Below are 25,517 nucleotides of genomic sequence, written 5' to 3'. Positions count from 1 at the left end.
GATGTGGGAGGAAACCGGAGTGTACGGAGAAAACCCACGCATGCACGGACAACATGCAAACTCCACACATGAAGGCAGGAAGGCCAGAGCTGCAATCGAACCCCGCACCAATGAATTGTGAGGCGGATATTTTAACCAGTGCCGCCCCTATGAAAATCAAATTTATTAAAATGTTTTTTGAAGTTATTCCTTGATTTATTAACTCTAGGTACAAAATGGTTGGGAGTCCACTGCATTTGGAGTGGATTCATACACTAACTGACAAGTAATGGACTGTCTTTGAGGGGGTTCATTTCTTTCTAGACTTGAGTACAACCAGTAAGATCCTCGCGCTGCCCCTTGTCGTCACGGTGACGCACAGCCACTTGTGTTGAGCTGTGGCCCATTTGCAGACAAAACCGGATGATTTTAACTAGGCTATGAAATGAGGATCCACGTTCTTATTTGTAACTGTTTTAAAGGATGGCGAATTATCAGGTCTTTTCACAGGCTGCACATCAGTCGCTCTAAGTGGCAGTTCTGCTAGCAGGAAGGACCTCCTCAAAAACAATCCGTCTTGGGACCACCAATGACTTCTCATTATGATGTCCACAAAAAAAAAAAGTGGCTACCGGTCTTCATTTGATATCATACAGTATGTCATTATAATGACTCAGAGTATGATCCCAAGAGTGAAGAAAAAGATCTTTGGCTAATGGTACTTAAACCACCATTTTCCACTAGCCTCACTTGAAATGTTTCCATTGTACACTTTAATGTTACAGCTTCTCAGCCTGAGTTGGGTGCGTGCCCAGAAGAAGAAGTTTTGCATTCATTACCACAGGAAAAAATACATTGTACCACAAGTGTCATGTTTTTGCCGCTGATTCAAAGAGCTATTACTGGAGCTTTGACTAAATTTCTGGCAAATCTTCAATTTAAACTTCAAATTCTGTTCTTCAAACAAAAAATCTGCATTACATCAAGCTCTGGCACGCCTGCTGTATATAAAGTCACGGATCTCAGCACTGTTCCCTTCAAACCACTCATCACTGCTATTGTTTTTCAAATGTGTACACAGGAGGAGTGCGGCGGTCGCTGGCAGTGTGAAATCCGAATGCCAAAAACCATGATCTTATTCTTCAACCATGGACCATAAACATTCGCTGGTGTTTTCGTTTCCGTAAGAAAAAGCGTCTTTTACCACACATTCCTCATCTTTGTCAGTTTATGGCCTTGATTAATAAAACATTTACTCGATGAAAAATATGTAGTAGCATAGATTTACTTTTACACAAATGAACAATTAATTTCTACTGCAGCAATAGCTTAGGGAACTTTTCTATTTAGAGAAGTTGTTGTTAATTGTTATTAAATTAAATTGTTATTAAATTATTAGTTATTGTTGTTATTAATGGTCCTTGATCATTGTTGCTGTAAACATCCCTATAGGGATCACATAGATGTATATATATATACATATACTTTATGTGCATGTATGTAGTCACTACTCTGTCGTTTAGTTTTTTAGGCCAATCTCTTGTTAGTTAAAACAGAAACATATTAGAGTTATTTTTCAGTGTCGCACGAGAGAAGAACATAGTCGACTCAAATTTTATTTATAAGAAGTCCATATGTGCCCAAAAATAAAGCAAAAACAAACTAGTCAGTCTTATTTTTTCACAAGTCTATATATGGTTGTTTAATTGTGTCAAACATTTTTATTGCTATTGTAGTGTCTGTAATTGTTCACAGAGGTTTTCATAAGAGATGGAAAATCCAACATTGGGTTAAAAAAAAAAAAAAAGTAACAAATTGATGCAAAAAGGATCATATGTCTGGTTTGCTTTACGACACACATCAGAACTAATTTCATTGGAGAGTTGGACAGGACTCCAAATGTGTTGCTCTCATAAAATATAAAGACAAAGAGTGACTGGAAAATGAGTCAGCTATGTTATTAAAAGTTTGGAATTATGCTGTTCATCTTATTTGAAAAGATGAGATAGGGAAGTAAAGGAAGCATGAGAGAACAGAATTTGGTCGTTTCAAGTAAGCTACCCATGAGATGCCTGCTACACAAAAGAATTGAAACTACGTGGCCAATACCTTTAGTTATGCTTTAGACTGCAAACATTTAGCCTTGAAATCAAAAGAATAAATAAGACTAGAGATCATCCTCATTTTATTTTGAATTCATTATGTTGTTAAATAAACGTTAAATTGACACATTGCTACATTTTATTACTAAATAAATGAGCATGTATTTACCACGATCAAATACACACAACGTACGAAAATTGATACAGACGACCAGAGATTCCGAAATTCCCAGGTAATGGTAATCTGAAACCGTACCAATTCAAATGTGAACAGTAACCATTCCGGTACGCGATGGCTAATATTTTCTTCAGTAGTTACAAAGATTAGCAAACTATTTTCAATCTTCATTTTTTAATTCATGTATTATTTTTCAATCAATGCTAGTACTGTTGAAGAATGAGAGGAGGAAGAGGAAACGAATGCAAAAAGTTAAAAAAATATAATAATATGCACACACACAAAAAAAGTACACTCATTTAATCTTTGCTCAAAAAACTGAATGTCAGTGTTCAAGAAAACTCTCTCAAGACACAGCAGTATCAAACCCTCTTTTCCGTTTTTTTTTCTTCAATTAAAGATTAAGGATCTGGAGTCTTCCAACTATTATCAGCGCAGTCATAAAAACTGTCATTGCCATTACTTTCTTTGTGTGCCCAAAGTGATAGACTTTCTGCTAATAATTTACACAGGAACCACAACCTTCCAGAGCTATTCAATTATGAATTCATAGCTTCACAAGGTTGTGGTTTCTGCTTGGTGTCTTGCCCAAAACATGATTTGGAGAGGTTTTTTTTTCTGCAAAACGCCTTGCACTAATCCTATAGCCCTACACACAGGCTTACACACTTGATTAAAAATAGTTGTAGACACACAAACAATCCCAACTGATTTAACCCTAACCCTAATCATTCTGTCACCTTTTACAGCATTTTGTTTTCTTGGTGAATGTGTGTGTTTGCATTTGCGTGTGCATGCGTGTCAGTGTGAACGACAAGCGTCAGCCATTTGTCTCAACTAACCGCGAGAGGAGCAGATGATGATACTTTCAAAACCAATGAGTTATGGTTTTACCATACTGGTGTCACTATTTAATAGCAAAGTTTTTACTGAATTCTCAACATCAGCCCAAAGCGATGAGAGAAGAGCTTTGTTACTTCTTATTACCTTCCTGCGTTTTTGCACAATCAGCAGACCATTTATCAAAAAATGAATGTATTTAAGTTGTGGGCTAGGACTAAAACCTATCCATAGTCTAGCATTAATATAAAGCAGAGTGAAGGGTCTCAATGGGCGGTCTGACTGCCATTTTGTTTTGTTAGGAAAAAAACAAACCTCAACCAGGACACTCAACCATGCGCACTCATCCAATTTGATTCAGGAAAATGAATTTAAGCAAATTGCAGCCAAGACATAAAATGATGAGCTCCAAGTAAATGAAAAGCAGAACTGTATGGTTGCAGTGACTTGGTGTCCTCACCGTTCTTTTTGGAGTTTTGTCTCAAGCTCTGACTCATTCTCCATTACATCCTTGGTCTGACATCAGATGGAGAACAAAATAAAAATCTCCAAATCAAATAAGCCAATTAGACAGAGAACATGTAGTCTCTTTGTCTTGGTGCTCGTCGGTTCATTAAACTTTAACCGCATCTGTTGGAAAGATGTGTGAGGATTGTCGTTGATATATAGCAGGAAAGCTGCCCTTCACAAACTCCACCAAAACTTGATGCAAAAGCATCATGCTGTTCAAATATCTAAAGTATTCGTCCCTCTTTGAGTGTTGCTGAAAGTCTATTTGTCCTGGCTTTGACCTGAGCCCCCGCTGTCTGCTGTCTTTTTTGATCACCACTGCAGCAAATGTTACCACCCTTATAACCACTTGTTTTTTAATTGCTGACATTTTCAATTTGACACTTAGTTGATGTTTGGGAAGTACAGGTCGTCCTCGTTTTGCTTGCTGCTTCCAATGCTCACAGGGTTGCCTATTAATTTCATGATGGCCTTATGAAAGAGCATCATCCATCACTTCATGACAGCATGTCTCTCCATAGCCTCTCTTCCATCATGTGGAAGGAATCAAACAGCTAAAAGAAAAATAATACAAAAAAAAAATGCTCACTTCCCAGCTCCTGTGAACCATCAACACAAAAGCACAACTCTTTTTGCGCGAGAGCGTGTGTGTGTGTGTGCGTGCGCAAGTCTGTTTGCACGCGCCTACCCTCTTCTGTGGAGATGTTTTCAGAAAAAATACACAACGCAAAGAGGCAACAAATACATGGAGAGACCTGAGGACAGAGTAAACATATGCGCGTGTTGCTATTATTGAACAAGACACACAAGATCAGGATTCCCTGTCTGACCAGAATACCCCAACTAATGAGGAGCTAGTTAATGTTATGTGTTGTGCCTCCTATAGAAGCCTTACTGAGCCCAGTCTTTGTGTAATAAATGCCTTCGGGCCCTGTGGAACTATTCCTATCCTGCCTAATGAAATAAAGATGTCTTCCTGCAGTATCCAGCACTTTCTCCAAGTCGTGAATAATCTCTCTTTACGTTACTCATCTCAACCACAAGACTCCACTATTATATTTAAATGATGCATGCAGTAAATCTCTGTGCATGGCTGTAAATTAGTTCACGTGTACTGCTGCACTTTTGCGTTTAGTTTGCACGTTCACTTGGCATGAAGAGTGTATGAGTGTGTATGTATGGATGTATGTGTGTGCTCTTGTGTTTGTGGACATGTTGTGACCTGCACTGCAGACTGTGTGGCACGCGTCGTGCATGGATGATGCAGTCTCACTCAGTTCCTGTTTGAAACAGACAGCAGTCTTCACTATGTGCCAAACTGGCACACTCCTTGGGATAATGACAGACTATAGTTTGCTCTGGATTGTTGATTAAGCATTATTGAGCAACACAAACAAGCTACTGTTCAGTCATGATGGTGTATTTTAAGTCCTTTGGGTTCAAAATGACTGAGGTTTGTTCTTTGCGTGCAAAATATGTTGACAAGAAAATGCATCGCGTACAAGACGACTCTGAATGTGAATAACTGAAGTTAAGTTCATCTAATCATTGGGTTGGTGTTGTTGTTTTATGTCAGCAGCAATAAGAGATGGTTTGAACTGCTTGTCTTTTTTCAACTACTTAAAATAAAAATTGGTTACAACCAGAGATGGGGTTCTTATGACTTGAAACATTTTGAGTGCTTGTGACTTGAAAAAAGGAAAACAATTGAGATTTGACTTGTAGTTTAGGAGTTGGGACTTGGCTGGGAACGGCAATGTCATGGAGGATCAGCCTAGTCAAACTTCTGTCATGCATTGCCAACACGAAGCATCCCAGTTAGCCATGGCTGAATCACGATGAGGCCACTTTATGCTCGGCTCACATTCAAGATCCCTTCATAGCTCATATTTTATAAATCCAACAATGGAACTTGAAAATAGAATCAACTGAGTGAGATATTGTGCAAAAAGACACATGTTGTAATCACGCTGACAAGTTTTTTTTTTAGAAAAAAAAAACCTGAAGTGGTGCTTAAAACAACAGCACTGTCTTGGGAGGTATTATTCACTAAATGCAAAAAGCTTGCATAAATTGGTCAACAATGTCATATGAACTACCTCAACGTTCTTCTTTATGACCAGCTACTAAACGTAAGCCTGTGCTTAAAAAGGCAGTTGAGTAATCCAAAATATCTCCACATATCACCGTATCAGGGAAGCGCGGAATCTGTCTGCCTGCGTGTAGGTCAAATCTAAATTCAGTCTGTTTCATGCAACCAAAGCGTCAGGAGTGCTGACTGTAAAAGAAAAAAAAAAATTAAGGCTATGATGTTACACATTTGCTCTATGTCAGAGCGCAACTGGCAAACTAAACTCCAAATTCAGTTTGACGGGTACAGACAATGCCTCTGTAATCTTAACAAAGAGTTAGCAAGGGCAAGACTTTTTTTTTTCCTGAAATCATTCAATTCAACAATATTTGCTGGCATTGATGAACTCACAAATCCTCCAAAATCAAATAATCAACTCGCTGTCTTGACTCAATAACATTTGACGCTTTGTAGTTTTAATTTCTCGACTACTTTTGTTTGTAAATGCTTTTAAATGTACTTTAAATTATGTATAATGCACATTGGGTTACTTTGTGTATGAAATGTGCTGTATAAATAAAGCTACCTTGCCGTGACGAATTGGATTTGACGTTTGCTATAAACAGGAGACGTATGTAGAAAGGATATGGGAATGTTTGAATGTTTTATCTGTGCCATGGAACAGTACCTTGTCACAACCTTGACATATATTTGTAAAACAAACACAAGTAGGAACAAACGGTAAAGCCATTTCATTAATGTACGTTTTAATTGCATTAATATGTTGTTAACTTCTGCCTCTCGCATTAAGTCAGCTGAAATAAGATCCAGCTATCTCACTGAGGACACAGTGAGGATCAGTGGTATAGGTTGAATGGAGGCAGTTATTCCAGTTTGATCAATATTTATTCAGTTTATAATATATCATCCAGCTTAAACAAATTGTATTCGATAAATTGCTCTTAGAAATTCTAAAATTGTATGTGTTCAATAAAAAATGGTCAGATCTTAAACCATCAACCTTTTGAGTGTTTATCTTTGACCTCCGAGTAATTTGATATCATTCTCTTGTGTGGACAGACATCATGACTACATTTAAGAATAAGCTTAAAACATTCCTTTTTGATAAAGCTTATAATTAGAGCTGGCTCACACTTTTCTCAAATCATCCCTTCATTGCACTCATAGACTTGTGATACAGAAAGGTTCTTCTGAATCATGAATCCCATTTTCAAACTTAGGAAAGAGATGCAAAAGCATTGTCTAAAAATCTCTGAACTCAGCCCTAAAATAAAGTTGTTGTTTTTTTTTTTTACATACCGTTTTCCCCCCAAGAAATTTTGATATGCATATTCTTCCAAGACTGCACACAACTTAATGAACAACTTAAGAAACCTAAATGTGTCCATGCGGGTCCATCAATATAGTTACATTCCTTTTCCTTTCCTGTCAAATATAGAAAAAAAAACCACATTAGCACCAGTCAGGGAGAAAGTCTTGACTACAACAAATAACTTATGCAGGCACGTGGAGAGTAAACCCTCGGGCTGCAGCAGAGCAAAACATTCGTAGCGGGAGTATGTGAGCCAAGCTGCCAGCTCGACTGGACAGCAGCAGCATTATGAGTCGCCGGGATAAATAACCCAGCCTAATGCAATACAGCACGGCGTCGCCAGGACTTGTCAAATGGGCCTCAGATAGCATGGCCCACAACGCCCAACATCTCAACTAGTACACAGGAAATCTAGATAAATACATAAATAAATATGAGTGTTGTCGTTGGCAGGCATGTGTTGTTTGAGAATAACTTTGTATATTTGGACTGCTACTTGAAGCTCACAGCCCTGCAGGATGCTCAGTGTCTATGTAGGCCTTTCATTGAGCATCATGGCAAACCTCTATGAAAAATGAATGGAGGGTCAGATGACAAGGTCGTCAATTCAAATCGACCAAACTTGGGGCATTTACCGTTATAAGTGAAAAGAGAGGTCTTTCTTCTGCCATCTATATTAAGCATCATTATTGTTCATAATAATCAGACTTGGGGAATTTTTCCGACTTGTCAGTGGCGGACATTAGCATGCAAAGTTTACCAGTGCCTCTTTAGCATAGCAGGCGCTTTGATTTATGACCATATGTATGGCTCATATTATGCCCACATTTGGAAACAATACTATTGATATTTTTCAACTTCATAGTCATGAGTTACAAAAAGTGGCTCAAAGAAACATATTCAAATAACGAAAAGAATGCATGCTCTATGTTGCTGCAGTTTTAAACTCCCCTCATTGGCTCCAGGTTAAGTACAGAATCGATTTGAATTTTTACTTGTTTTAAATATTTTGATGGTGCTGCTATTTAATCTTACAATATATCTCTTATTCCAGACTTTTACCATCCTTATTCTATTGTTTGTTTATCATTCGTCTGTTTTAATAAACATTTTAAATGTATTGTCATCTTGCTTTCCGTATTAAAGCACATTGATCTTATGCTTGGCTTATGAAATGTGCTACAGAAAAAGAATTGGCAATAACATCTCCCTAGGGCATGTTGTAAATTTGACCGCAAATGTGACGTAGATATATTTAATGCCGCTTTTGTCATGTTTTATGTGCCTCCCAACAGCAAATCCTCTCCCCATCTACATCCAACTCATATATCAGAGTGGCTGTCGGTGACTGCTGGTCAACATGACCTAGGTACCCTGAATACTTTCCTGTTCATAGAAAAAGTCACATAGGCTTATGGCGTATGCAGCAATGCCACCAGGGAAGATAATGAAAAAAAACAAAAAGTAAAAAATGGTTTACAAAAATGTTTCAATGGATGTTTTGGAAAGTAGACAAAGAGGTCATTCCTCACTGAATAGAAACAGACTGTTTTTGCTGACTCGTGACACACTGCTGGTCCTGAATAACTCATTTCAAATTGTGGCTGGAAAGACAATATTTGAGCCAACTATATTTACCAAAGCTATATTCAAGTTTACTCTTTGCAACAGATGAAAGTCATTCTCTTTGGAAAAATAGAAGCTGCATTTTGTCTTTTTGCTGAACAATGCCACATTTGAAACTTCAACTTGGTTTATTTATGCGTAAACCCTTAAAACTCCTCAAATTAAACAATATAAGTACATATAGAACCATTTCATGTCCCTAAATGTGATGTGAATAGTATAAGGATTTAGGGGCAACTTTTTTACGTTCTCATTTTTCTCTCTGGTGAAAACAGACCGTCTCTCACAATGGGTAGATTAATGGTGAACACATGTTTCGAGAAGGATGCTGTCTTCCAGTGGCTGCAATTTAGGATTAGTGGAAAGACTTGGATGGAAAGACTCTGCCTCTCACTTCAACTTCATGTCCCAAAGCCTCTGCTCATTTTTGTCTCCTCGTTCATTCCCCTCAAATCACCAGTTGAATTTTTGGCCTCACACTATCCCTGACAAGGTCAGTGAGCTTTTTTCCCAGTGGAGAAAGATAAACAAGACAGATGCTCACAAGGTGAGGCAGAGGGGAGAAGAGATGAGCCTGACTGCTGGGGAACAAAGCTCTGTGGCAGCATTAGAACACTGGCAGTCAAGCACTTTGCTACTCCAACAGTAACAGTGACAAGCTATATCTCACACACATGTTCTTTTTCTGACCTTGAACCACACTCCGTTGCAAAGACACCGGCATGAACTGTCAAGGGGGACTCACACGTGCACACTATATCATGATAATCCCTCGCAATCCAGGCTACTGTCATGGAGGTATGAAAGCCTGCCAAGGACATGTGAGAACTGACACCAAACCAGAACAAATAAACCACACCATAAGTTTTTCCCCTAGTGCAGGAACTGTGAGAAAGGGAGAGTGAGGATAGAGGAGAGAAAAATGGATTGATTGGAGGACAAGGGGGGAGGCTACAGAGACTTTACGGGGGGAGAAAAGTCCACGGCACGCGGCCCAAAGTGTGCCTTGCATGCAACTGCTTCCCACCCACAGACCGAGTCTCCAATGTGCTATGCTGGCTGGGCCATGATGAAGAAAGTTGCGGCTGACACATAAAGTGTAGCACGAGAGAGAGGAGATAAATAGGAAACAGATCAAAATAATGACATATCATTACAGCACAACAGTGAGAGTAAGAGCAGCATGAACAATTCACAAAAAAACTTAAAAGAAAGTGATAAAAGTCTATGTGCTGTTTTTAAGACTTGTCGCCAGAGTCATTGTTTTTCATGAAACAAACTAGTTGATCCTTCTTGTTTCCACAAAATTGGTCACACATTGACTTTCTCGAAGCCGTTACTAAGGTAAGACTGACATAAAGACATGCCAACGTCCGAAAATCTAAATCAGGACGTATAATTTTTGTGCATGAGTGAAACAGGCGCCATGGAGGCCTTATGATTTTGACCTCCCTAATGACTTACCTAATAAAGACCCGGGCTCTGATATCTGCAAACTTGAGTCAATGAGTGGAGCCCAAAATTCAATGCAAACACGGTGAGGCTTGCATTTAGCTGTTTGTGCGGCTCACAAATGGAATTAGCTGCCAACATGAGTGAAGTTAGCCCCAAGTGTTGTCAATGTATGTTTTGTTTCTGCACAATCCTTTTTTTTTTTGCTCCTGAATGATGTTAGGTGCTTGTAGGTGTTGTGTCTTTCCTTGTTTGAGGCTCACTGAGTTCCTTTGTGTATGAAATGCGTCAATAAAGATGCCTTGCCGTTTTAATTATGGTTGATGTGAATGTTACCCTTTCCAAGTAATATGAAGACATCTCACCCAATTTGCCTTCTGGGTTGCATTATTCCTTCTACGTTACTGCCATCGGCTGCAGAGCTAACCAGTATGTGCCATTGCTACAGTTAACTTGTTTGAGTTCTTGAGAGCTGTATTTCACCAAGATCAAAATTTTCAAAGGTTTCCAATAATGTCTGTTACAGAAACAGTCGGAGTATTATATTCTGAATATTGTGTCAAAGAAATTGGACAATGAGGCTTTCTGTATCATTAAAATGCCCGAAACAATCATCTCTTTGAGTTATTTTTCCATGGCTGCCCATTACATTATAATAGTTTTAAATTTTCTGTTTCATTTGTTTGGTTGTTTGGTAACATCGTTTCTTTTATTTTGGTGTTGGACGGCCAAAACCGCCCTTCACACACATGGTTTCTCTTAAGTAAAAATTTGCAAATGGTTTGAATATGAGTGAGGACACACAATAGGGTGAAAAGAACATTGTCATCACTTTGTTATAACAAATCAAGCATTGACAAACTTGTCTAAAGAATATCATGTTTTTAGCAGATAACTGAAAGTTGTCTGATAAATACATGGAGATCCAATCCGGATGCAATGCATTGATGTTATTGTAAGCTTGATGGAAATATGTAACTTGATTCTTTACAGGCTGAGGGGAACATTGTGTTGATCGTGTGTTGCGCCAACTCATGATATGCCCCCCACAATTGCATTTACACAGGTGTGCTCAGTAGAATGCTGAGATTCCGGAAGGGATGTGCAATTAAATGAAATTTCATTTCGATTTTGGCTTCCCTTGAACTCGAAAACATCACAATCAAAGGAAAAAGCTGTGGGAACATGCGCAGACGGGTAAAATAACTCAAAGACACATTCTTGAGATACATGTAATAGACCCAACTTTCTTCTATTCTTATATTGATTTTTGTACTCTGCATGCAAGGCTGCGTGCAGAAAAAATGCCAATCAGCCCATATTTGTTTGTATTTACTATGTTTTATTACTGATATTTTAGTATATTATTATTTTATTTTCTCATTATTTTTTGCTTCTTCTTTCAAGTTATATTTTAACATTGCTTTTTTGAGGATCCATGGACAAAATATGATACTTAAGGTCTTAATAAGTACTTAAAAAAAGAAAAGAAATAAAAAATAGAACAACAAAACGATCAAATAAAAAGAGATAAGGGAGACAATTCACTGATTGCACACGATGAAGAAGCTGCAGCAAAAATAAATTGCAGCAAAAAGATGTGGATGCATGAAAGTCCAATTTACAGGGTTCTTTTGTACTCAAGAAAAATAATAGCATTCACTGTTCCGTAATGAGTGGCCATGAGGCTATGATGTAGTTTTGAGTAGTTGAACAGATATCAAGGTTTGAAATCAATCAGACTAATCATGGTTATTATTTTTTTGCTAATCACCCAGCCCTTAATTCCTGACACGTCTGCCTAAACATTCCAAAACATTACACGTACATGTAAATAAACAGTGACGGCTGTGAAGAGGCAGCGTAACATATCTAGTGCTAAAGCAGTCCAACAATAGTTATTTGTGTTTTGTTATGAGGAAATACTTTTCTCTGTCGTGTAACAAAATTGCTATTCACAAAGACAACCGACTATAAAATGCACCAGAAAGTTAAATCAGTCATTGGCTCATTATCAGCCAAAAATAACAATACCCCTCAAGGAAGCTAGAGGAAATGTTGGGATTTTCAACCTAGCAAACCCTTCATCTTCTCCAGCTTTTCGTGCTCTCAGTCATGGGTGAGCTAGATCTTGCAGTAGCTGACTTTGCAAAGACGTCGGTGTATAACCTGGGCTGGTCAGCAATCAATTCTTGGACACGTTTTGGCAAGCATCTGTTAAGACCTTGGGGCGAATTAGGGGTCTTCAATTAACCTAACATGCATGTTTTGGAATGCAGGAGGAAACCAAAGTATCCGCAAAATTCTATACAGTCAGGGAGAGAACTCCACAAAGAACTGTCCAAGTGGAAATTTGAGCCCAGAACCTTTGACTGCAAAGTAGACGTCCTAACTATGTGCTACTGTGCTGGCAGAAACATGTCTAAGCAATGAATAACAACGTGTGATCAGGGTGGGCAGATGAAGGACACTAGAAGGGAGGGGAGGATGCCCACAGGTGACCTGGGCGGCCACTCCAGAAATTATTCAGATCGTATTTCTCACGAGTTGCAAATGCTAAGTAGCAAGCATTTACAATCCTAGGAAACTTTCTGTTAGTTTTAGTGTAATGATATCACTTTGGTTAAACAACAGCTGTGCTGGGAAGAGGAGGTGCTAGCTCTCATAAGTATGACGTCATGGAGGGAAATAATCTTGGACCGCAGTATTATAGAATAACGATCATCATTAGGGTTGTGAGTGAGCTGGATTTCAGTACATTGTGATGTAGAAGGGATGAATTTGTGACTAGCAGAACAAATTCTGTTTATGTTGCATGAGAGAAAGCATGGGTGTACTGTTCCTCGTGTAGAGGTACTAAGAGATTTGACATTCATTGCTCCATTTTTTTCCCGTCACTGGATATATAAAGAGTCTGAAGGTCATTCGTAACTCTGATTGTTCACAAGTCAGCGTAAAACAAAAAAAAAAGAATAATAACTTGTAAAATGATTTAAAATAAAAACTGGTAAAATACCCACATAGTCGATCAAATATAGTAGAGATGCAAAGATTAATCAAGCAATTGACTCCCAATAAGTTATTATTATAATAATTTATAATAATTACATTTATTTTGATAATCCTACATTTGATAACAGCTATTGGGCTTACCCAGAGGTTTGATGATATGATGACATTGGAAACTGCTGCAGGCAAACGAGCCACAAGAAAGAAAGAAAGAAAGAAAGAAAGAAAGAAAGAAAGAAAGAAAGAAAGAAAGAAAGAAAGAAAGAAAGAAAGAAAGAAAGAAAGAAAGAAAGAAAGAAAGAAAGAAAGAAAGAAAGAAAAAGTCAACATTGACTGACTATTTATTTACATTACCTGTTTTATATATGTATTATATGTTTTATATATGTTTATATGTTTTTACAGATTTCATACATGTTAAATTTATTGATTTGTGTGTTCAATTAATGATGATGTTAAGTTGAGAAATGTGGTGAGGAAAGTAAAAGACAAAGTGGAACGCAATAATCTTAAATGTTAAGTGTTACGTCACTCATGTTTGCTTCAAGCTGAGTTGAAATTTTAAAAATAACGAAAAACAAACATTTTAAGCGTCATTACACATTAGTGTGACATTTTAGTGTGTAAATAAAGCACAAAACTTCAAGATATCGGCCCTAACAATCGGCCATCAAATTGGCAGCTCACATTGGTCATCGGTTGACCCTGAACTCCGTTATCGTTTATAGAAAAATCCATAATAGGTCATACCCGAGTTTGAATTGGGCCTAAATGGTAATGGTAAATGGACTGCACTTATATAGCTCTTTATCTACACTACAAGGTGCCCAAAGAGCTTTAAAATGTGTCACATTCACCCATTCACACACACACACACACACATACACCAATGGGAAGCTGCTGCCATGCCAAATAAAACACTAATTTTAAATGACGTGAAGTTTGTTAAATACTACAATTACCGGTACTACACTTCTTGAGGGGCTGGGGACTTAAGTATTAAGAACAAAAGTTGCAATGTGTGTCTTGGCTGACTGAAATCAGAGGAGAAAATGATGGAATAGTTCAATTGCAGCTCAATTCCTACTGCTTTTGGGTGTTATAACCTTTTATGTTGTGTGTTTGACTTTAATTTCATCGGTTTTACTAGAGCACATTAAGGATTTCATCATCATTTCACTTTAGGTGTATCACTCAACAATTTATAGTGCTCCTGCCAAAACCGTTCAGTCAGACTAAACGGAAAACACACTTAAGTGTCACTGACAGAAAGAAACAGATTGATTCATTGCTCGGCTGTAGCCTTAGTGTTCGGTAATATGGCCCAAAAGTAAAATCACTGTATTTTTTTGCCCGAGTGTTGATAAATAAGACATAAGACAGTAGTTTCTCCAAGTGTAAAAAGAAATGATGAAAAACACACTGTCAATGAAACAATGAAATTACACTAATCCACTGCATGGCCGCAGACAGTTACCTCGCCTGTGCATGTGATGCAGTCTGTGAGGGCTATATTGGGTAGAGGTACTCTTGAAAATGCTGATTTTTAGAAAAACACAAATGGGTCATTCATTTTCCTCTGCCACTAATGCACGGCCCTCTCACACAGAAATGGAAATGATAAGTGACTGCTGTTTAAACAAAGGCGGAGGCCAGCTCAATATCAAAACACACTCCTTCAATTATTGCATCACTGTGGAAAATGCATCCAGCACTTCCAAAGGTGTAGATCTGTCATCTATCAATATCTCAGACCCTAAAATTGCCAGCTCAGGTCATGTCGAGAAATGGCCATGATGCAACAAATCCAAGAAAGATTCCAAGATTAACAAGATTCCACTTCAATACTTCGAATGTATATTTAGTATCTTCATTGTATATTCCATACCTATAAAATGGTGGTTAATATATATATTAATTGTATCATTTCCATTTTTGTGAGAAATATTGTTAGAAATCCAATTATTCAATTATGTGTCAGCCATAAGGCAGAAACAAAACCCTTTGAGAAATGAAACGGGTCCATAAAGATAGAAGTGCAAGACAATCGGATGAGGTCCTACAATATTAGCAATGGACTGGCACTGGTTAGCACGTCTGCCTCACAGTTCGGAGTGTGCAGGTTAGATTCCATCTCCGGCCCTCCATGTGTGGAGTTTGCATGTTCTCCCCGTGCCTGCCAATCGGTTTCTTCTTCTGTCATGTCAAGGACTATCAGTGCGCCCCTTGCGCATTGCATTTAAAGGAAAGATGAGGAGCCTCTTCTATTGGTGGCAGATGAAGTCAGCTGTGTGCACATCCACAATGGCGCAAAACACCCTTTTTTTAGAGTTAGGGCTAATCCGGCTGCACCTGCTTTCGCGTGTCTAAAATACCAAGACAAGGTCGAACCTGCCACTGCGCTGATTTAGACCGCACCTTTTCCTAAAATTGCTCTGGGCATAAAAATAGAAACCACAGTGTTCAAGCTATCATCATGTGTGATATCACAAAAGCAAAATTCATTCTTGTGTTGTGCGTTAATTTCGCTTCGAGTTTTTTTGTCAAGAGAACTATAGCAGTACGTAAGAAAGAGTCACTATTCTATTGCTAAACGCATACAGTTTAAGTAATAAAAAGCAGAATTAATTGTCCTACTTTTAGCAATTACCAATTGTGCAGTTAAGAGGTGACAGATTCTTATTTTTTTTACATACCACCATTTGTCAAAACAACCAATTAATAATTAGTCTTTACCTTTGTATAACTACATATCAATCCACATTTTGAGTCAGATTTATATAAAGTGAGGAAAGATTCATGTCAAAGAGGAAACGCCATAATCTCCTGCATAGCAAATAAACCATGAAACAGTCAAAGCAAAACTCTCCGGCATCTGTTTTTTTTAAAAGAGCCACGAGGGAGTTTCCGCTTTTTCTTGGTTATATAAACAACAAAGCTTTAAGGTCCAAATGCCTTTAACAGTAGAGCTACTGCCTGGCCACTATGAGAGAGTGCTTCCGTTCTTGATTGCTAAGTTGCCCCAATGGGCTACACAAGCCAGTGAAAGGCAGACTGTGCTATAATTAATACTCCCGCAAATGTGGGCCACTGATTAATCAATGTGTTTACACAAATACTCAAATTCATTCATGTTTTAATTGGGGGAAAAATGAATATGCATGACTGAAAGCCTCGCAAAACGACATTTTCGGATTAAATAAAACTGCAAATCACAAAAAGCATACCATAGCCATTATGACAGTCAGTTCTGGCTATTTAGGCTAATTACAGCTTTAAAAGAATGCAATTAATTGTTATATAAAGTACATATAGAGTAATTTAAAAGCATATACAGCCATGTTACTTTGAACACACAGCCTCAGAAAAGACCACAACTTGTTAAATGTATTTGTATTTTTCAAACAACTCACCTACAATATTTAACAGGTCCAAGAGTTTTCTCAAAAGTAAAAAAGTTTTTATTAGGGAGACATGAGTAAAGTAAGCGCTTTCCCTAAATACACGCCAGATTATTAAGAATGTATTGTCGTGTGTCAGTGTGTGTGCGTGCGGGTAGAATGCTTCACCTGAGCTGCTTTGATCCCATTTAAAGACAGACAAACTCTGTCTTTCTTCATAAAAAAAAGACCAAGGATACAAAAGCATTCCCACATTAGGGCTTAAAACACCATCCAAATCCCAGCAAACCCTTGCTGGACTTTTTTTAAGTTCACTTTCTTAACTCCTGATGGCTAATTGCTCTGGCAGGGCTCTGGAGGAACTGCTGAGTGGCCTCAAGCCCAGTTTCCACTCCATTCAAATTTCCACACCTCCTTTTTTTATTTCTTGTGCTCTTTTTGCAACCGTCATTTTTCATATCCCCTCGTCTGACTTGGTGGAACGTTCCTCAACTCTCTCTCACCTGCTCTCTTTCTCTACAACTTTTTAAGTCTGTATCTGTCTGCTTCTATGTGCTATTCTGTCTGTTTTTTTTTTTTTTTTAATAGGCCTCCTTTCAAATTCCTTCCATCAACCTGTCCTGAAGTAGCCTCCGGGGTTTCCTGCTGGAAGGGATTCACCAACAGGGGGATATCAAGAAGTTAGAGTGGATACCAAACCAAACTCAACAACTTTTCCCATTGATTTATACAACTCACGAGTAGTTCTTCTGAGTCATGGGATGATTTACAGAACAGAGGGTCCAATAGCCCTTTTGAGCGGCACTGCATGCATTCAGGCTGCCAAAAAGAGACTTCCAGAGCAGAACCGTGATAAAGAACTCTAGGGATCAATGACCAACCTCCAGGGTTAATTCACATCTCTAATTGATTCCACCTCGTATTACTCACACGAATGTGCACAGCCGTACAAATCTTGCACTGTTTGCCGGCCACATTGAGAGCAGATCACCAACTGCTCACCTCTAGTTGTGTACGAGTCGAGACCAATAAAACCATCCATTCACACAAGTTGCCACATCCTGCATTGGGGAAAAAAAACATCTTGTGTGTAATTAAAGCTCAGAAAAAGCCATTAAAACTCTGCATCCGATTCACACACTGTGGTAGGTGGAGAGAAGTGGAACTATGGATTAAAATTAAAACCATACCGTAGGGGCAAGCAGACAGACTGTGTGTGTGTGTGTGTGTGTGTGTGTGTGTGTGTGTGTGTGTGTGTGTGTGTGTGTGTGTGTGTGTGTGTGTGTGTGTGTGTGTGTGTGTGTGTGTGTGCGTGCATGCGTGTCAGTCTATGTCTGCTTCCTGTTAGGTGCGATTCAATATTTAATACCAAGGCACAAACAACTTTCTTGAAAATGGACTTGAAACATACCGCTGCGTCTTTTGGTCTTTGGCAAGTCAGTTGAATCGAAGGTCAAAACTGGAACTGGAAGAAAGAAAAGAGAGAATATGTTATGCAGCTGTTGCAGTACTCTGCCAATACACTGGGTCATCTTCAGGACATGTACAGAGATCTGCAGTGCCCATTCGCTCCACTGTAAAATTGAAGATTTATTTATTTTACCTCTCAGATGAAAAAGAACAAAACACATATGTAATATGAAGTACTAAGCTAATCATTTTGCTTATGTGAAATCCAAGTTGAGATCATTTTAAAACAAACAAATGAGCAAACCAAATATATTAAGAGATTTGTCAGAACAATTGGAAGAACAAGCATTAGTCTTTGACTTTGCAAGCCAATGAAGCGGAACGTTTTTAATTAAAACCTGCTGCACAAGTACAAAGGAGATTCTAGAAACGGCCACAGACAATGATGTGACCTTAAAACCCAGAGTCATCTGAAGAACCAGAATGCTGAGAAAGACTTTGATGAGGGCTTGAAGATAGTGAGCGATGACAAGATACATGGACAGGTTTAAACTTGGGCTACAAAGGTCGTCGTGTCAAAAAATCCTATTGAAAAGAATAAGTTATTGATTTAACATTGAGCAATCCTAACAGGACTGACTAGAAACATTCATTCTGACAGGTATCACGACCATCTTGGCTGAAATGCCACTCACAATCAAATACAAATAATTGCCTATAACCATTGAAGTCATTCACAGTTAAAATTGACCCATGACATTTATATGGCTGTAAATGAGTTAATAGGTGCTAAAGAGGTGCTTTAAAAAAAATTAACTATGAGCAAAAAAGTTTCCTGGTTTTATCCTCGTCAAAAATGCTTTAAGTAGCTGAAGTGAAAGTCCTTCCGATGCTTGTCGGAATTTGGATAGCATTTCACAGACAGGTTAGTCAGGTATTATTTTGTTTCACATTGTTATTTAAACAGGAAGTTTAAAAAAAACTGAGATTAACGCTCAACATTTATAGGACAATTTATGGAATGTTGTGAGAGCCCATAGATACCGTGGCAAAATCCAAAATGTGATTAAAGCACAATATTTTTTCAGTATTCGGTATCTGCCACTTCCTGCATCCGAATTTTGCGGGGAAACCTGAAAGCACTGCCATTAGGTTCAAACAGCTACACACATTCCGTTTCAAATTAAACTGCATTAAGTGCTTAGTACAGCAGTATATAGGGCACGTGTCTAAACTTCAACTCTGGGGCATCGTCACTCGCATACTGTACAAAGTGCATATGCATGAAAACATCCAAACACCCAGCCAAGCAGCAGACAGAGCCTGTGCGTTACCCTTTAGACTTGGAATGACTTGAGAGTTAGGGATGAGAATGTGTGTGAAAGATTGCATCTCCTCCAAAACCACTGTGCATGGAGTCTTGGAACAATGAGCGCATGAAATACGCAATTTGAAAGCATTCCAGTCTTTTACTGGATCAAGACAGTTCTGTTACAGAAATAAACTCAAGAGGTTGGCACGCACATCCCCTTTTTGCTCCCCGCATTCTGTTTGCAGCCATTTTAGCTCATTACCCCTTTGAGAATGCACACAACTCTCTTGTCTGCCAAAGAACGCATGGTGTCATGAACTTGTGTTTCCCAGTGCTTCACAAATATTATAAATCAGATCTAATAAAGGGTGGAAAACCTGTTTCCAGGGGTAAGCAAGAACTGGGGCTTAGACGACTGCTTGGCTACGCCGCTGCTGTTAGTCTTCCTCTCCAGTGTCGGAGATCCCCTGCCAAGATGGACGAGTGTGCGGCTCCTGGTTTCAAATTTTTATTACAACCACACGTAGCCAGTCTTTTCCCTGCTTCGTTTCATAACTTCTACCCGGACACTAGAGTTTCCATTGACTCCAGCATAAACCAGTCATACGCCAGCTGCATGCTGATAAGCATCACATTGCTGCATTTTGCATCAGCACGTGAAATGCAAAAAGAAAAAAAAAAGAAAACATTACCAATGTGAACTCCAGTCAAGGGTTTGGCATGCGATGATCAAAAAAAATGTACGTACTGTAAACCCAACGGGTAAAGACAAATACACCACATGTTAATGTGTTCTTAGCTTTTTTTTTTTTTTTTTTATAAACTCAAAGACAAATAGCCGTTTACTTGTTAAGACAAAAAGGGTGACAAGGCACCTCCTGATCCCTTGCTGAAGACCACATGACATTCATTTAACTGGAGAGGCTGGAAGTTTGATCTAGCCTGTGTATCCTGGCTCTGTTAGGTGGAAAGTATGGAAATGAACATGCTACAGCAATTGACATCTGACAGGCTTTGATGTTTGATGAATCACAGAACCGGACAACTATTGGATTAATATAAACGCAACGTGTCAAGTGAAACCTTGTGTCACTGAATAGAATTTAATCATTGTAGTCGGTATATGTCGCTCTGTGATATTATGTCAGCGATACAATCAGGCTGCGGTTGGTTTTCCAGAAGAAAAACAAAGGAATATGTTCATTGACTGACTGTGGACTGTTGTGCTAATAGTGCAGATTGAGCATGCAAGACGTAGTTGATTGCAATTCTATGTTGAAGCCATGATGGACACTGATTTATTTGTAGGAATCCAGTTTCATACAACCAATCTCCACGTTTTCCTCAAGATAGTATACAGTCAGACGACAAAACCGTAAAGTCATTTGCTCCCACCTTATCCTTACTCTCAGATGAAGAGTGAAATGAAAACATTTGGGCAAAATTTACTCCAGTCTTTTGACGAAGATCCCTAAACTGCTTGTTAAATGTTAAACCACAAGCCATTGTTTTCTCACATAGCCACAAAATACATTCAAACATACAGAATGGAAACGGGCAACGCAATATAAACAGTATGTGGCTGATACTCATTGATATTTGGCTATATGACATCATATAAAAATAGTCATGAGAATAATAATAACACTATATTGTTCTTCAAACGCCCTTCAATAAAACAAGGATATAAACCATTACAATGTTTGGTGTCAGTCACAGTTTTATATACATCAAAGAATAAAAGACATGATGTATCTCAATAAACAATACCCTTGATTAATTCCATATTTTTTTTGCTGGCAAATAAATACCGGCTCTAACCTTCTATATGAAACTCCAACGACGCGCAAATTTGTGGGAAATCAGTTCAGAAAGGTTGAAAGGTTGCCGACACTTCAAAGTCAATGAAGACTCAGTTATTGTTGTTGAGCCATGAGAACAATCGATCCCCTTGAAATGATTCCAAAAAGTTCTACAATGATCTTGACAAAGATGATAATATTTAGAATCTATAACAATCTATTAATAATCGAATATCTATTATAATCTTGATAATATATATAAATTATATATACATATTTGAATTGTTGTTTCTAATTAAGTAATTAAATCCACACTTCTGTATCATTATGCAGATTATTGGACCAAGACCAAGTAAAGAAACGCCAAAATGGCCAATGGGAAGTGAACCATCCAAATTTACTTTACAATAATATTTTGTATGCGCCCCCATTAGGCTATAAACACCATTCTGATTAACATTACGTTTGTGTAATGTGATGGGCGGCCGTTTTGCCACTTGCTGTCCACTAAAAATGACATCACAATTACAGTTGCTCAGGGCTCAGACAACAACCCATCACAGCTCACCTGTTTTCAGAAGCTGTGCCACGAGTGGTCATTACATTGCCTTAATTTGCGGCTAAGGCAGAACTAATATTAAAAAAAAACACACACACACACACACATAAACAAGACTTTCTGAAAGGTTTGGACTTTCATATCTTATGCTTTGGTGTGACTATTTTCTTTGCTCTACAGTATTTAAATCATCCCTCTCCTTTAAAAAAAATGGGCCTATGCACCAAGGACAATTTATCAAATCATCAACAGTACATAACTATTAACATCCAGTGATTTTTCATTACATCTTAGCCTGGAAAGTGACCGTATCCCAAAATTTATGTTTGAAAACACACTGTATCCCATTTGCATTTTGCAAAAGTATTTAACAGTTGTTATCCAAGGACTGTTCAGTCAGAGTAAATAGTGGAAAATCATTTTTGTGATAGGACAGGGTGTGCTTGGCTATTGGATGCAGGAATGTACAGTACGCTATTCCAGAGGGAAGTACAAGTATTTGGTATTGTGGTAAGACTGGCTTAAGATCCAGTGTTAAAGAACGTGCCTTGTGTCAAAAACAATGCTTTTCATTTTCAGTGCATTGTGTGAGGTTAGGGTTTGTGGTTGGCTAAATTTATAGTGCATTGTGAACTGTCAAATGTTTAAAAGTGGAAGTGCTGTGAGGTACAGTACAATTTTGAAAACTTGCCACGCCAATCAATCTATCACCTTAAACCAGTGTGAGGAGACGAGAATGTGAGAAAATGGGAAGTTCTACATACAAACTTTGTGTTTATACTGTACACTGTATAGCCACACAAAACTGAAACAAATTCACTTCATCATTCAAGTCAATTCCGCCAAAGTAAATTTACTAAAGAATTGTACACTAAATCTAAGCCTTTCTCAATTAACATGGGAAATTTCCACATTGCCAGCTAGTCAGAGAAGGAAATGTATTTCTCAATAACAAATAAAAAGTGCCGTCATTAGTAAACGCAGGAGATGTATCCTTTCACTTTATAGAGAGAGGAGAAGACAGACAGACAGACAGACAGACAGACAGACAGACAGACAGACAGACAGACAGACAGACATACTGGCTGCCAGGGCCACGCACAGGAAAAATATCTGCCTTTGCCGAGCCAATCCGTACACGGCGAGGTGTGGTGGAAGGCACCAGCATCGCTGAGTGGAAACAGAAAGGAGGAAAGAAAGAAATAAAGAGAAAAGAAAGAACACTGCTGGGAGGCTGCCACTCACAATGACGAGAAAATAAAAGAATAAAAAACCTTATCGAGTCAATCCCACCAGCTTTGTACATCTAGACATTGAAATGTTGAAATTCATTGAATTTTTGCCAATTCCTCTTTCTTCTTCTGCCCACTCTTAAATTGTCTTTGATTTGATCTAAACCAGAGGTCTCAAACTCAATTTACCCGGGGGCCACTCGAGGTAGAGTTTGGGGTGAGGCTGTGTCGCATTGTTTTTTTTTTAAGCTTGAATAAAAACTTTTTCACCCCTGTTATCAAAATTAAACCACAACTTTAACATTGTTCTGAACATTATTTCTTCCTGCTAGAGACCTGGCAACGCTTCCTCTCGCATAACTGAGCCACATTTGGCGTGAGGAAGGAAGCAGTTGAGACCCTTAATAGGGCTTGAAGATGCTCATCAGTAAGTCTGGACCTGTACTTGGACTTACTGAAGTTCAAGATAGAAAAGAGGTTTTCGCACAAGTACTACGTGCTCCCAAACAGACACATTCGTTCTGCGGGCCACGAGTTTGAGACCCCTGATCTAAACCATTCCATTAGAATTTAAGCCATAACTCTGGTTTTATACGTTTCAGGTCATTGGAACTGCAAGATGAATCACCTGCCTTCTGCAACCTCCATCAGGTTTTCTTACAGGATTGGCCAGCATCCACTTCCCTGTTGAAGAAAAGCATCCCCACGGCATGATGTTGCCACCACCACGTTTCTTAGTGAGGATGGTGTTTTGAAAGTGATCAGCAGTGTTAGTTTTACTGCACACACCACTTTTACATTTAGGCCCCAAGCACTTTATTCCACTTTTGCACTGCCTCCTAAAATTCTCATTTGCAATCTATGGCCAACTAAGGATAAAGCTATTGACGCAACCATTTACTGTATATATAGAGCATTGTATATTTACCCACTCAATCCATAATGTATTGAACATCCATCCATTTTCTGAACCGCTTTGTCCCCACGGGGGTCGCGGGCGTGCTGGAGTCTATCCCAGCCGTCATCAGGCAGTAGGCGGGGGACACCCTGAACCGGTTGCCAGCCAATCGCAGGTCACACAGAGACGAAAAACCAATCTGCACTCCCACTCATACCTAGGGACAATTTAGAGTCTCCAATCGGCCTACCAAGCATATCTTTGGGATGTAGGAGGAAACCAAAGTTCCTGGAGAAAACCCACGCGGACACGGGGAGAACATGCAAACTCCACACAGGGAGGGCCGGAGGTGGACTCAAACCCGCACCCTCCTAACTGTGAGGCAGACGTGCTACTCAGTGCTCCACCGAGCCGCCATGTATTGAGCATATGGTTCGTTTTTATCTTAACTATTAGACTTTGGATTTGCTTCCTGTATTGTTTCATTGTCACTGTAATAAAAGACAACAGTTAAATGTTGGCTGGACAATCTGGATAATTAAAAAAACAACACTCACAAATGGGTGTTTATCTGGCTCAGCTCCAGTTGGCAGTGATACAAACACACATAAAAACACAGACTAACTTTCATCCTTTTACATATGCTGCCCGCACACAAGGAACGCAAAACACGGAAAACAGATACAGCTGCAAAGACTAATTCATACATTTGCAGATTACATACGAGCTCTTTAAAGTGTGACATAATTCGTTTGAATTCTCTGGACTGAATATTGCAATGTGTGTGTCACAATTCAGCCCAATGTCTCAGGCTGTCAGTAAAATAAATTCTAAATGTGTGTCTAATATACCTGCTTTTCCCACAGGAGACAGCAGGAAAAACACACAAATGGTCATCTAACCTCATGTTGATTCTCCAGTGCAAACACCCAATAAACCTGTCTGAAACTTCAAATCTGTGTGTGTGTGTGTGTGTGTGTGTGTGTGTGTGTGTGTGTGTGTGTGTGTGTGTGTGTGTGTGTGTGTGTGTGTGTGTGTGTGTGTGTGTGTGTGTGTGTGTGTGTGTGTGTGTGTGTGTGTGTGTGTGCGTGCACCATCGTGCGTGCAAAGTGAATACATACAGTCTACACATTCACACATGCCTCTGGATCACCAGCAATTGGGAAAGGGGTTTAGTGGAGACGACTAGCAAAACAACATTTTCCAGCTATGCTAATTGGCATACTTTCACATGGGCAGGACTGCTATGATAACATCCACCTCTATTCCCAAAAGGGACCTTGATCCTGCAGGCGTTTACTGGGTCAGGGAACCTCGGTGTGGATGAAAGCCTAAGAGAAGGCCCTCCATTATGGATATGAAGAGGGGGATGGTCTCATCCTCTTGGGCAGTACACATGGTATTTCAATATGTTTGCCATAAACAGCCATAAATAGAGGAAGATCAGAATGCTTTCACACTGAGAGACCTGGAACTGTGGGGAAGTATGAACCGTTCTGGGACAAAATGGGGGCCTGTCTCTGTGGGGGATGGTCACAGATGTAGGGGATTGATGGGGTGGTGATGAGAGACTGAGATGTCAGGGAACAAACCCCTATTCAAAGTCAGACCTGTAAAAGATACCTAGTGGTGAACTCTCTGGCCCATCATCACCTCTACTCTTCAACCCTGGACCAAGGAAGTGGAATTAGAGGTGGGTCGATAAGAGAAAGTGTAACAGCTGCCCATTAGGATGGACAATGCCGTTCTGATGTTTGAGAAAACTGCCTTGCATTACATTCTATTCAACTTAAATATGTGGTG

At 39.0% G+C, this 25,517-nt stretch overlaps 1 protein-coding gene across 5 annotated transcripts in view; it reads right to left on the bottom strand.

Annotated features, from left to right (window-relative positions):
* znf469 (zinc finger protein 469) overlaps window positions 1-25,517 on the bottom strand; it is a 165,867-nt gene that overhangs the window by 115,466 nt on the left and 24,884 nt on the right. For all 5 annotated transcript variants that reach the window (XR_015066373.1, XM_085913870.1, XM_085913869.1 and 2 more), the window contains one exon: window positions 17,913-17,966. The gene's annotated coding sequence lies outside the window, so the exon portion shown is untranslated. The remainder of the gene's footprint in view (window positions 1-17,912; window positions 17,967-25,517) is intronic.

This window comes from Syngnathus leptorhynchus, chromosome 6 (genome assembly GCF_054491065.1).
Source record: "Syngnathus leptorhynchus isolate UIUO chromosome 6, UIUO_Slep, whole genome shotgun sequence".
Taxonomy (NCBI): domain Eukaryota; kingdom Metazoa; phylum Chordata; class Actinopteri; order Syngnathiformes; family Syngnathidae; genus Syngnathus; species Syngnathus leptorhynchus.
The sequence above is the reverse complement of the archived record's forward strand: the minus strand, read 5'-3'. Positions and strand labels throughout refer to the sequence as shown.